The sequence below is a fragment of the Pinus tabuliformis genome, chromosome 5_2 (assembly GCF_031772625.1).
Source record: "Pinus tabuliformis cultivar Carrire ecotype Pingquan chromosome 5_2, CPIR1, whole genome shotgun sequence".
Lineage (NCBI taxonomy): Eukaryota > Viridiplantae > Streptophyta > Pinopsida > Pinales > Pinaceae > Pinus > Pinus tabuliformis.
The window spans coordinates 24,839,344-24,850,993 of NC_142306.1; positions in this window are offsets into that span (position 1 = coordinate 24,839,344).

Sequence of the window (11,650 nt, forward strand, 5' to 3'; positions counted from 1 at the left end):
GTGCCGACGAGCTGGGCAACCGAGTTTGTCGAAGTTGTGAAAATTTGGTTAAGAAGATTTAGCTTATGTTGTGAAAATTGAAGATTATATATATATATATATATATATATATATATATATATATATATATATATATTGATTCGAGCAAACTCACATTAGGGAGTTGCCCCTCCCTTTATATTGTTGTGAAATTTTTCATGTTATTGTTGTTTATGATGAATGGTTATGGTTTTCATCTTGTATAAATGATAAAGATAATACTTAGTAATGAAAAATAAACTAAGTACGAATGTTCGGCGTAGTCCACGGTCATAAGTATTAGTGAAAAGAAAGTGGTCGATGGTGCCACACCTCACTATAGTGCGGTTGGAAGATTACTGCCAGTGTAGGGGCGTGACAGGTGGTATCAGAGCTGGTGAAGTGCAAAGGGGATTTGTGGAAGAAAGATGATCCCACTGTCACTTCGTGACAGGTGGTATCAGAGCTGACAATTAGGAAGCTAATCACGTTGACAATGAAGTGCTGATCCCACTGCACTATTGTGATAAGTGGTATCAGAGCTAGTGAACTGAATCAAGGAGCTAATTCTACAAAGGCCGAGGACTTGAAGTTCAAATTTTGCAGGTAACAGGTCATGTCAAGGGCGATTTAGGTCAATGGTAGATGGTCTATACTAGATCAAAAAGAAGGAAGTTGATGGCAGAGATGGCAGGTGAACCTCATGCTATGGTGAGTGAATCTAGCCACAATGCAACTGAAGCTTTCATAAACAAGATATTGGAAAGGATGGAAGAATTGGATTCTTTTTGGACATTGAAGATGGCCAGGGTCACTAAAGATCAAGAAGGTAATGCGAAGATGAGAGAGGAATTCGATGAAATTAGAGACCGATATGAGTATACTAAATGGAAGTATACATAATTAGAAGAGGAAGTCAAGGAGATTGGGAAGGCAAGAGACCAAGGTTTGGCAGAAATCTTGGACTTGTGGAAAACTCTTGACGAAGTGAAGGATGAGATCGCGGTGTTGAAGAAGGTCGTGATACATAACTCAGGTGGAGGAGTGGCTAATGTGAAAGTCAAGGAACTAGAATCTTATGATGGTATAAGAAGTGTGAAGAATCTTGGTAACTTTCTATGGGACATGGAGTAATAATTGGAATGCTTAGAATTACTTGATGAGGAGACTAAGGTGAAAGTTGCTACTCAGTTCTTGATGAAGGCTGCTAAGATGTGGTAGCGAAGAAGGATGGATAAGATTACCAATGGTGGCGTTGATGACATAACTTCATGGGATGACATGAAGAAGGCTTTGCAGACCCACTTTAGTCCTCTGGATGAAACTTGGGAAACAAGGGTGAAGATAAAGTACATAAAGCAAATGGGAAGTCTGCAAGCATGTCAGCGAGAGTTTGCAAGTGCAGTTCTGAACTTTCGCACATGATAGAGAGGGACAAGGTGTTCAACTTTGTTATAGGGCTGAAACCTTGGGCATGCAATGAAGTGAATAGGTAGAAGATTAAGACACTTGAGGAGTCTTTTGCTACTGTGGATCATTTGGTGGAGCATTATGACAAAAATTCTGATGAGAGAAAAAAGAATTTCAATAAGCCGAATGAAAAGAGTACGAAAGATGGTGCTTCGAAATTGAATGACAAGTCAAAGATGAAGAAACCATTGAAGTGTTGGATATGTGCGGAACCAAATATGGTGAAGAATTATCCTTCAAGACTGAAAATGGTTGCGGTGGCATAGTCTAATGCAAAGAAAGAAGATACTTCTGTGGGGGTGATGAAAATTCTTGGAGCTGCAGCTGCTACGGAAGCAGTGTCATGAAGAGATCTGAAAAGGAATAGTTTGGAGTAGGTTCGGATGAAGGTTCGGAGTGTGGATGTACTCACTATGGTGGATAGTGGGGCTACTCACAAATTCATGAGTGAAGATGTTGTGAGAAGGATTGGGCTAAAATTTGTACCGGTATAGGCACAGATTAAGACAGTGAATTCTCCTCATGATTCCATGATTGGTGTGGCTGAAACGTTGGACACAACACTAGGTGAGTGGACCGGGAAAGTCAAATTCACTATAGTGCAGATAGATGACTATGAAGTTGTGCTAGGAATGGAATTTTTGAAACACTATGAGGCGATGATTATTCCACATTTGAAGAAGCTATACATTTACGATGGAAGGGAAGATGTACCCATTGGTGTTCCAACCATTAGTGTGGCAAGACCCGAATGTAAACTGGTAGCGATGCAGATGGAGGACGAGAAACGTATGGATGAGGTGGGTAAGTGGTTGTCTACTACTGAGGCAAAGCTTGTGAAACAGTCACAGGTTATCAAGACATTTTCCGATAGCATCTTCGATTTGTCTAGGAGTTTGGAAGAAGTTGAGGATAACAATGACGATGATGAGGTTTATGTGAGACCAAATGTCCAAGAGGAGGATCGGGTTGCATATCTATAGAGGACGGAGATAGAAGATCCAGATGGGTGGATTGAGTTGATCAATGAGGGAGAGCCTTCAGTCTCTTCTCCCTCCACGTCTTCTTAGATGACTTAGAAGATGGGGCTCATTGTTAGCTACTCATGGCAGTGAGTCCTTTAAATAGGTTGAGCAGGTATGATAGACAAATGATGCAAGAATGGTTTGGAATTAGCATCATGACATGTTGCAGATGGGATGGAATATCCATGGGAGCATGGGTTTGGAGCATATTCTTGATGAGTTCAGATTGTGGTAGGGTCTGATAAAAGACTGATGGTGGCATGAGGATGTGCGTTCTTATAGTTTGAGTGTGACAGTTGGATTAGCTACCTAAATAGCTCAGATTATGGGGCTCGAGTAGTGTGCAGAGATGTGTTGGCATTATGTTAGAGTATCATGATGATAGTTCACGGGATGGAATGAAACATTGTGGAGGCAGTCATTTTTCATATGTTGCAGGGATGTTGCAATGTATGGACTAGTTGACATCATGGATCGAGGATATGGATGTTATATTGGTGACGGATGGTTACTGACATGGGATATTGTCAAGGACGACAATGATTTCAGGTGGAGGAGGTTGTAATGCCTTGAGATCCATGCAATGGATGGGCAACTCACCGAATGAGCGAATGAGCTACAGTAGATGAGACACACGGGCGAGTTGGAGTAACCATAGAGGTACGCGAAGTAAAGAAGAGAAAATGCGATGAAGTCTTGGTGAAGACTTGATTATATCATGTGGGCAGTCTCGGGCGACCCAAGGAGTGGGCCAGCCAATGGGCAAGTCGACATACGATGGAGCGACTGAACAGTGGAATGGGCGGGCCGACGGTGTAAGCATATGGACAGGCCGATGGTTATGGTGAAACGGTAGGTCGATTAGGCGCTTGAATGCATGGGCAGGCGAGCATATTAATAGAAGGAAAAGTTGGAGTGGAATAACATCATTCGATCATCACATAATGCAGATCAACTGAAGTGCAAGCTAAGTGCGTAGGACTATGGCTAGGTGTAGAATTGGACGCATGAGCCTGGGCTGAATGGGCGAATGGTGCGGTGACTTGGTTGGCGAGTTGTGGGAGAACGCAAGTTGGCATGGGTAGATCGTCGGGCAGACCAAACGAAGAGTCGGGTGAACCGTGGGTGGCAGCACTAAGCAGAGGAACGACCAGGTGAGCAAGTGAACCGCGGTTAGGCCTGCCCTGTTTAGGTGGACGGTTGTGTGCAGTTGACATGGAGGTGCGACGGGCAACCTATGGTTGGGCACACCATGCACGGTGTGAATATTGGTGAATTGGGTGAGAGTGACCTGCAGTTGGGTGTGAAAGGCGCTAGGAGAAACAAAGTGTGGGGTGTTGGTTGGTAAACGGAGGTGCAAAGAGGACGTGCGAAGGGTGCCCAAATTGGGTGACATGGGCACAACAAGCATGCTCGAGTTGGGCAAACAACATGAGACATGCAACCGGTGAATGAAGAGTTGGGTGAGTCATGCGGCAACCGTTCAGAGGTGCCGACGAGCTGAGAAAATGAGTTTGCCAAATTGTGAAAATTTGGCTAACTGTAAATTTGTGGTTTCCTCCAAGATTTAGCTTATGTTGTGAAAATTGAATATTATATATATATTAATTCGGACAGACTCACATCAGGGAGTTCCCTCTCCCTTTATACTATTGTGCAATTGTTCATGTTATTTATGTTTATGATGAATGGTTATGGTTTTCATCTTGTATAGTCCATGGTCATAAGCATTGGTGAAAAGAAAGTGGTCGGTGGTGCCGCACCTCGCTATAGTGCAGTTGGAAGATTACCGCTAGTGTAGGGGCATGATAGTTTTGGTCGTGTGGGTGCCCATGGTAACTCGTTCGGGGGGTTCGTTTGATGGCGTCCATGTCAACTCATTCGGGCAGGTAATTCAGGCGGGTTGTTTGAGTGTGTATGTGTCAAGTCATTTGGGCGGGTCATTCGAGGGTGTGAGGGTGTGTTGGCCAACAACAACCCCACTTCTTATTTAGTGTTATTACTAATACTAAATAAGTGGGGACTCTTAGTAAAAAAATTTAAAAATCAATTAGTGCTTGAATTTCCTTTTTCAATCAAACTTACCTTCATAAACTTAGGAGAATACCCTTGAAAAATCTAAAAATGCTTAAGTTTTATGATAAGGTAGAATAAAATCACTCTTTAAGAAATATCACATCGAAAAAAGGATAATGGATACCTCCTTACAAACACAATTCTAAGGTTGCGAGATCGCGATGCGAAACTTCATCGCATCGCATGCATCAAATATCACTTATGCTGAAAAACCTCAAACTACCAATATGCAATGGTGCATATCGCAAATCACATTTCGTCGAAAATACATTAACAAATGATTGTCATATGCTACGCTCCAGTGATATTGTGATATTGCGATAGAGTGATATTGCGATGTTGCAATGTTGCGATCTGCGATATTGCAAAGCAAATCGCAAAATCACTTCATCGCAAGTCTTTCAGGCTCACTGTTCAAAAAGTATTTTCCATAAACTGAGACTTGGTTGTGCACTTTAATGCTAATTAATGAGTTAGTTTCCAATCATTAATGAAATAGGGTTTCGTGCTTATCGAAGAGCCATTTCATGTAAGGTGGTATATTTTATATGTCTTCAGCATTTAAATCTTTCCCATCACCTTTTCCTTATCATGATTCTCACCTCGTTTGTAAACTGCAGGAACAAAGAACAAAGCATTATACAAAGCAGTATTCAGGATACTATGGGAAAGAAAGGCAAAGCTCCGAGTTCTGAAGATCAAGAAATGACGCCCTTGTATACAGACACCGCCTATAACAGAGACGCTGGTATTACTACTTGGGAAGGCATGTATAGTCTACTTGAGGAAGAGAGTCCCAAAATAATGGAGGTTCCAACTACTGCAGGCTCACACGGGTCTTCTGAGACGTCTATTACAGAGCTAGCTTGCTCATTCTTACAACGAATAGTGGTGAGGCCCAAAATTCTTCCATACACAGACATGCTAAAATGGGTACTAGATAGCACTGAAATAAAAAATAGACAATTTAAGACTCAGTGTCAGAAACTTATGGAATCATTATTTTCACAAAATTTAAGCTTTATATACGCTAACAAAAAGGGTGCAAAAGGAAAAAAATCGCACCACGGAAGCCCAAATAAAGAAACGGAGGCAGTTTTCGATGTGTGATTCACTGATCAAAACCTCTTGAAAGGGAAAACCTCTAATTTCTCAGTCACCTATAAGCCCATAAATTTGTAAGAAAGCAACATTAGAGGTAAAAAAAAAAAAAGGTAAAACTTGAATCCTAAAACCAGTGGTATTTGTTAGAAATATCTTCAAAATGGTATGTATATATGCTCAGCAACTGCAGACAGGCTGGAGACAGAAGGCTCAAGAAAAGGCTGAATCAATCAAAAGGTTGACTAAGTTGAATTGGGATTCTTATTGGGCATATTTGGTAAAACCACACAGCCAGTGCATGACTCTCAAATGTATCATCAATTCTTCTGAGAAGATGGTACCAACTCTTGCTGATGCCGTTTTTGCAAGAGAGTTAAAGTTAGAAGTCGGCCATTCGACTCTTCTCAAACAAATGTTGAATGCTTGCGATTTCAAGGAACAGATACAGAAATAGTTAGTTGTTAGTTTTAATTTGAGATTCAATGTTAGTATTAATTTTTCTTTATTTTTGCCTGAAATGAGGATGGTCATTTAAACCGTATCCTACATTTTTGTAATAAGTTATTTTTAGATTTAGTTAGTAGTATTTAAACCCTTCTCATGCATTTAAAAAAGGGTCCTGAAATTTGTCGAAAACTTCTCCTTAGAACATGCACTTTTGCACCCTCCGAGGAGGTTTTGATGAATGAATGGAACAGGATTTATTGATATCTGCATTTAATATCTATTACTGATGTTGCACTTCTGTACTCTTAGTGGATGTTGGATTAAGAAGAGAAATCATTATCGCTTGAAGCTTATGAGTAGAGCTAGTTATAAATGGTACTTCTATCTCTTAACTATTTCTGCCTTTGTGTTAAAGTGGTTTTTATATTCAGTTGTTTATATATTGATGCATGAATGCTTGAGTTATCATTTGACACTTCTATACAGTGATAGCTATTTATTTATGCTTAATGTATGAGTAGCTTATTATGTGATATGTTTTTCACAACTGTTTCGTCTAACTTTTTATACAAAGTGGTTTATCTCTATTGAATTCTTTTCTCATAATAGTTGAATGATATTTATTACCAATTGTTATTTGAAATCATTTTAGATCGCATAACGGAAATATTACACCCCAGGTTAGTGTAGAATTAGATATTTCTATTTATTAGAATACAATTGCATGTTATTAGATTAGAGTTAAAGTAAAAGCATTTCACTTAGGAACTTTTAGAAAGGAAATATCAAATCTCAACACACACACACACATAAATTGGGAAACTGGTCCCATATCCCTAGTCAGACCCACTATACCAAATGGAAAAGGAGCAGCTAACCAAGATTCGGACCAGGTGGGTATCCCCCTTGTTGTAGACCTGATTTTCGGGGCTTCAACATATTTGGTGCTGGAAGGAGGGCCCAAAATGTGAATGGCAAGTAAGTCTAAATGTAAATACCGTTCTGAGAGTAAATCGTCGTCACCATCTCTCCCAACTTCTCCATCGCACTCTGAATCTTTAAATCTAGAGCCAAAAGTCAAAAGAACAACATCCGCTACTAGAAACCCTGACATTTCAGAACAATCTACTATTGAAACTTTTGAAGTTGAATCTTTGACCCATAAATTTAAGCAATTTTCTATATCACCTCAAAGATCTGATAAATCTCAAGGCAGCGTGACTTCACAATATAACCCTGCTCATCCTCTTACTAGACTAAAGAGCGAAATGTTTGGTGTTCATCCAACCGAGTTACCTCTACCTACAAGAAAGAGAGCAAGGAAATCACCTAAAGGGTCTGATAGCAAGACTCTTTCATCATCATCATCCATCTCCACCTCTCCGCCACGAAGTCAACCATCCACTCCTCCACTTCAGATTGTTGTCCACCAGTCCACAGGAACTTCCACACCTTTTTCTCAATCATCTGGAATTGTAATATCCTCATATTCTCAATCGCAGGGATCACCTTCTAGGCTTCCCTCTGTTAGTAGTTCAATGATGGCCCAATCTCCATGGAATAACCCAGGGGTAGTCTTAATGCCCACACCCTTGAGTCAGATACCGGCCCATCCTGAAAAATGGCTGCCTAAGTTTAATCCTGAAGCAGACATGATAGCAGAAGAACATATAAATAAATTTATGTTATCCATAAATCTTAATGGAGTTACCAACGAAGATGTTGTTGTCTAACTTTTCCCTTATAGTCTGCAAGGAGCAGCCAAATCATGGTATTTCTCATTACCGTCTAGATCTATCACTAGTTGGGATATCTTCCAAGAACAATTCCTGACTAAGTTCGGTGATGACAAGTCTACGATGACACTGATCAATGACCTGTCTAACCTTAGGGCCAAGTCAAATGAACCTATCAAAGATTTTAATTCACATTTCAATAAACTATTAAATAAAATTCCTACTGCTTCCAAGCCTAGCAAAGAAGTGCGAAGTGAGTGGTACATCTCTACTATACCATCAAACATAGAAATATTCATTGATAGGGCTAAGAAAACAACTTTAATTGACAATATGAAAGAAGCAATAGCGGTAGAGAAATGTATCATAGCTCTAGAAAAGAAAAACACGATAGAAGAATGAAAATCCAAGAAGGTTACTTTCAAGGAAGACCCCAAGAAAAAACAATCTAAAGATCCATTTGATTTAGAAGGATTACAAAAAGTTTTGAAAACCATGTCTAACGAAATGGTTGACATTAAGAAACAAGTGGCATAAACTTCTTCTAAAAAGCCATACAAACCTTATAGAAGAAACCCTTCAACTGATTCAAAGCCGCCAAATGCTATCACAAGTGCTGAATTAGAAGAAGAAGAAGAGGAAATTGCTACTGAAGAACATACCGATGAAGAAGAAGTTGTAGAGGTACAAGGTATCTGGGACTTCATCCTCCTAGATGAAGAGGATCAAGAGGCATCCCCAGTTAGTACTCAAAGTAGAAATCAACTTGATCCTCCTCAACCCACTCCTAAGCCAAAGAGCGCAAGCTCAATGACTAAGAATAAAGTCGCAGCTAAGAAAACGACACCTAAAGCGACTCAAACCAGCCCAGTCCAAACAGATTCATCAACTCCATCAAAAACATTGATCGTTTCGGATGAAATGGAGTATAATATCATAGAAGACATGAAAAAGACTAGGGCTAACATCACTTTTTACGAATTGAGCAAGTTAAAACACCAGAAAAAGATACTTTTGAAAGAATTACATGTTGTACCAATTGCACCTTTTCCCGCCACTATAATCTCTCAAGCTTCCCATGAAATGGGAATACCTCCAACTAGCGTGATTAATAAAGTTGATCCAAACGACATCGCTTTAATTGGAAGAAGGTCGAGATCTCATACTCCCCCATTTCTTCTTACTTATGAAGTTTTCAATAAAAATTTGCATAATTGCTTAGTGGATTTTGGAGCTTCATCTAATATTCTACCAAAATCAATATGTGCAAAGTTAAATGTTTAACCACAAAAATCTATTGTGTGCATAGTTCAGCTAGATTGATCGCAAGTTGAAGTGATCGGTGAATTAAATCAGGTTACCATAAGGTTGTCATCCAATCCAAAGGTATGTCAAGTTATCGACATTTTAGTTGCTGATGTTCTATAATTTTATGGCTTAGTTTTTATCAGAGATTGGTCAGAAAAACTTCATGGATACTTTGCAACTGACAGGTGGCACATGTGGCTCCCTTACAATGGTAAACCAAATTAGATAAAAGTTGAGCGAGAAAGACATCAGAAATTCATAGTAATGGAACTAGAAGGAGAGAATGAACCGGTAGCATATAGCAATAACATCATTGGCAACTACTTAGTAGATTCTTTCTTAGGAAATTTTAATGCGCATACTTCACCTTACTTAGAAAGTTTTGTTTTATGTCAAGTAGAAAATTTCTCTAAAAAAGATAGTTCTAATGTATTAATTTTATAGAGAGTCCTGTAAATAAATATTTATTTTGGAAGTTATTTTTTGACGGTTCTAAGTCTAATGAAGGAGCAGGAGAAGGATGCGTGTTAATCGGTCTAGAGGGAAATAAAACTATGCTAACTTGTAGACTCAAATTCGATTTCACCAATAATACCACAGAATACGAGTTTTTAGTCCAAGGATTATACAAAGCAATCGGATTAGACATCAAATATCTTCAAGTTTTCAGAGATTCTGAAATTGTAATCAGATAGGTACATAATACTATACATTGTTTATCAGGTCATTTAAAACATTACCAATCTTTAGTTCAAGATCTAACTGAACACTTTATAGCATTCAATATTTCATCAATTACCAAATTCCAGAATGCTAGTGCAGACCTCCTAGCTAAGGTAGCTTCCAAGCTCATTCCTTCAGAAGACTGTAGCCCTGATCGATTTTCAATCGAATTAATCTTTAGACCTTCAATTCCTGATAACATTAGCAATTGGAGGTTTTTTAACGATGATCCTGATATTGTGAGCTTTCTCACATTTGAAGGATCTTACACCAATCAGATAATTTATGAGGACCAAAATGACAAACAATTGCAACAAGAGAGCACTAATAATGCTATGCAAAAATCAATAGTCAAGTTAGAAGACCTTTATGATTTGAAAGATCGATTCAAAATATCTACCAATTCAAAACTACAAAGTTCAACTTTGAACTATGGATTAGTAAATCTAGGAACTGATGCCAAACCACAGAATATCAACCTAGGCCTTGGCCTAGCTCCTGAAGAAAAATTAGCGTATATTCGTCTCTTGAGACAATACAAAAGTGTCTTTTCTTGGAACTATGATGAACTCAAAACTTATGATACTTCTATCATCCAACATACTATCCCAATGCTAAATGATGAAAAACCTATCCAACAAAAGCTAAGAAAGATCCATCCCAATCTAGAAAACCATATCAAATATGAACTCAATAAGTTATTGAAAGCCAAAATCATTTTTCCCGTTCGACATTCGAAATGGGTTTCCAATATGGTTCTTGTTAGAAAGAAAAATGGAGACATTAAAATTTGCATTGACTTTCGAAACCTTAACAAATCTCGTCAAAAGGATAATTTTCCTTCACCTCCCATGGAGAAAATATTGCAGGCAGTCGCAGGATCAGAATTAATGTCCTTCTTGGATGGATCCTCAGGATACAACCAAGTGTTGGTTCATCCCGATGATCAATTAAAAACCACATTCAGAACCAAATGGGTCACTTACACATATCAAAAGATGCCTTTTGGTTTGATCAACACTGGTGCCACATTTCAGCGAGCCATGGACATCGCATTCAAGGGATTAGTTAACAAATCAGTGGTAATATACTTGGATGATATAACTGTGAAACGAGGCAATCATATTAGAGATTTAAAACAAATCTTCCAATGTTGTCAAAGGTATGGAATTTCACTTAACCCGAAAAAATCCTTTTTCACATTAAGTGAAGGAAAACTTCTTGGATTCATAGTGTCAAAATCTGGAATTCATATTGATCCTGACAGAATCAAGGAGATTTTTGAAATTCCCCTACCTCACAACAAGAAAGCTATGCAATATTTCCTTGGCCAGATTAATTTTTTAAAGAGATTTGTTCCATATTTTTCAAGAATCGTGTCTCCTTTACAAGCAATGATTAAAAAGAACTCAAACTTCAAATGGGGCCAAGGTGAATATGAGGCATTCAATCTGATCAAACAAGCAATTGTTAACGCTCCATCTTTAGCAACTCCAAATTTTTACGATCCTTTTATTTTATATACATTTGCCTCTAATAGATCATATGTTGCGATACTCACTCAAGAAAATCAAGACAAGGCAGAAGCTCCAATTGCTTTTTTTAGTTCCAATTTACAGGGTGCTGAGTTAAATTATTCAGATGTAGAGAAATAAGCTTATGCTGTTTTCAAAGCAATTAAGTATTTTAGACCCTTTCTACTTAAAACCCATACAAAAATCATAGTATTGTTTCCAACGGTAA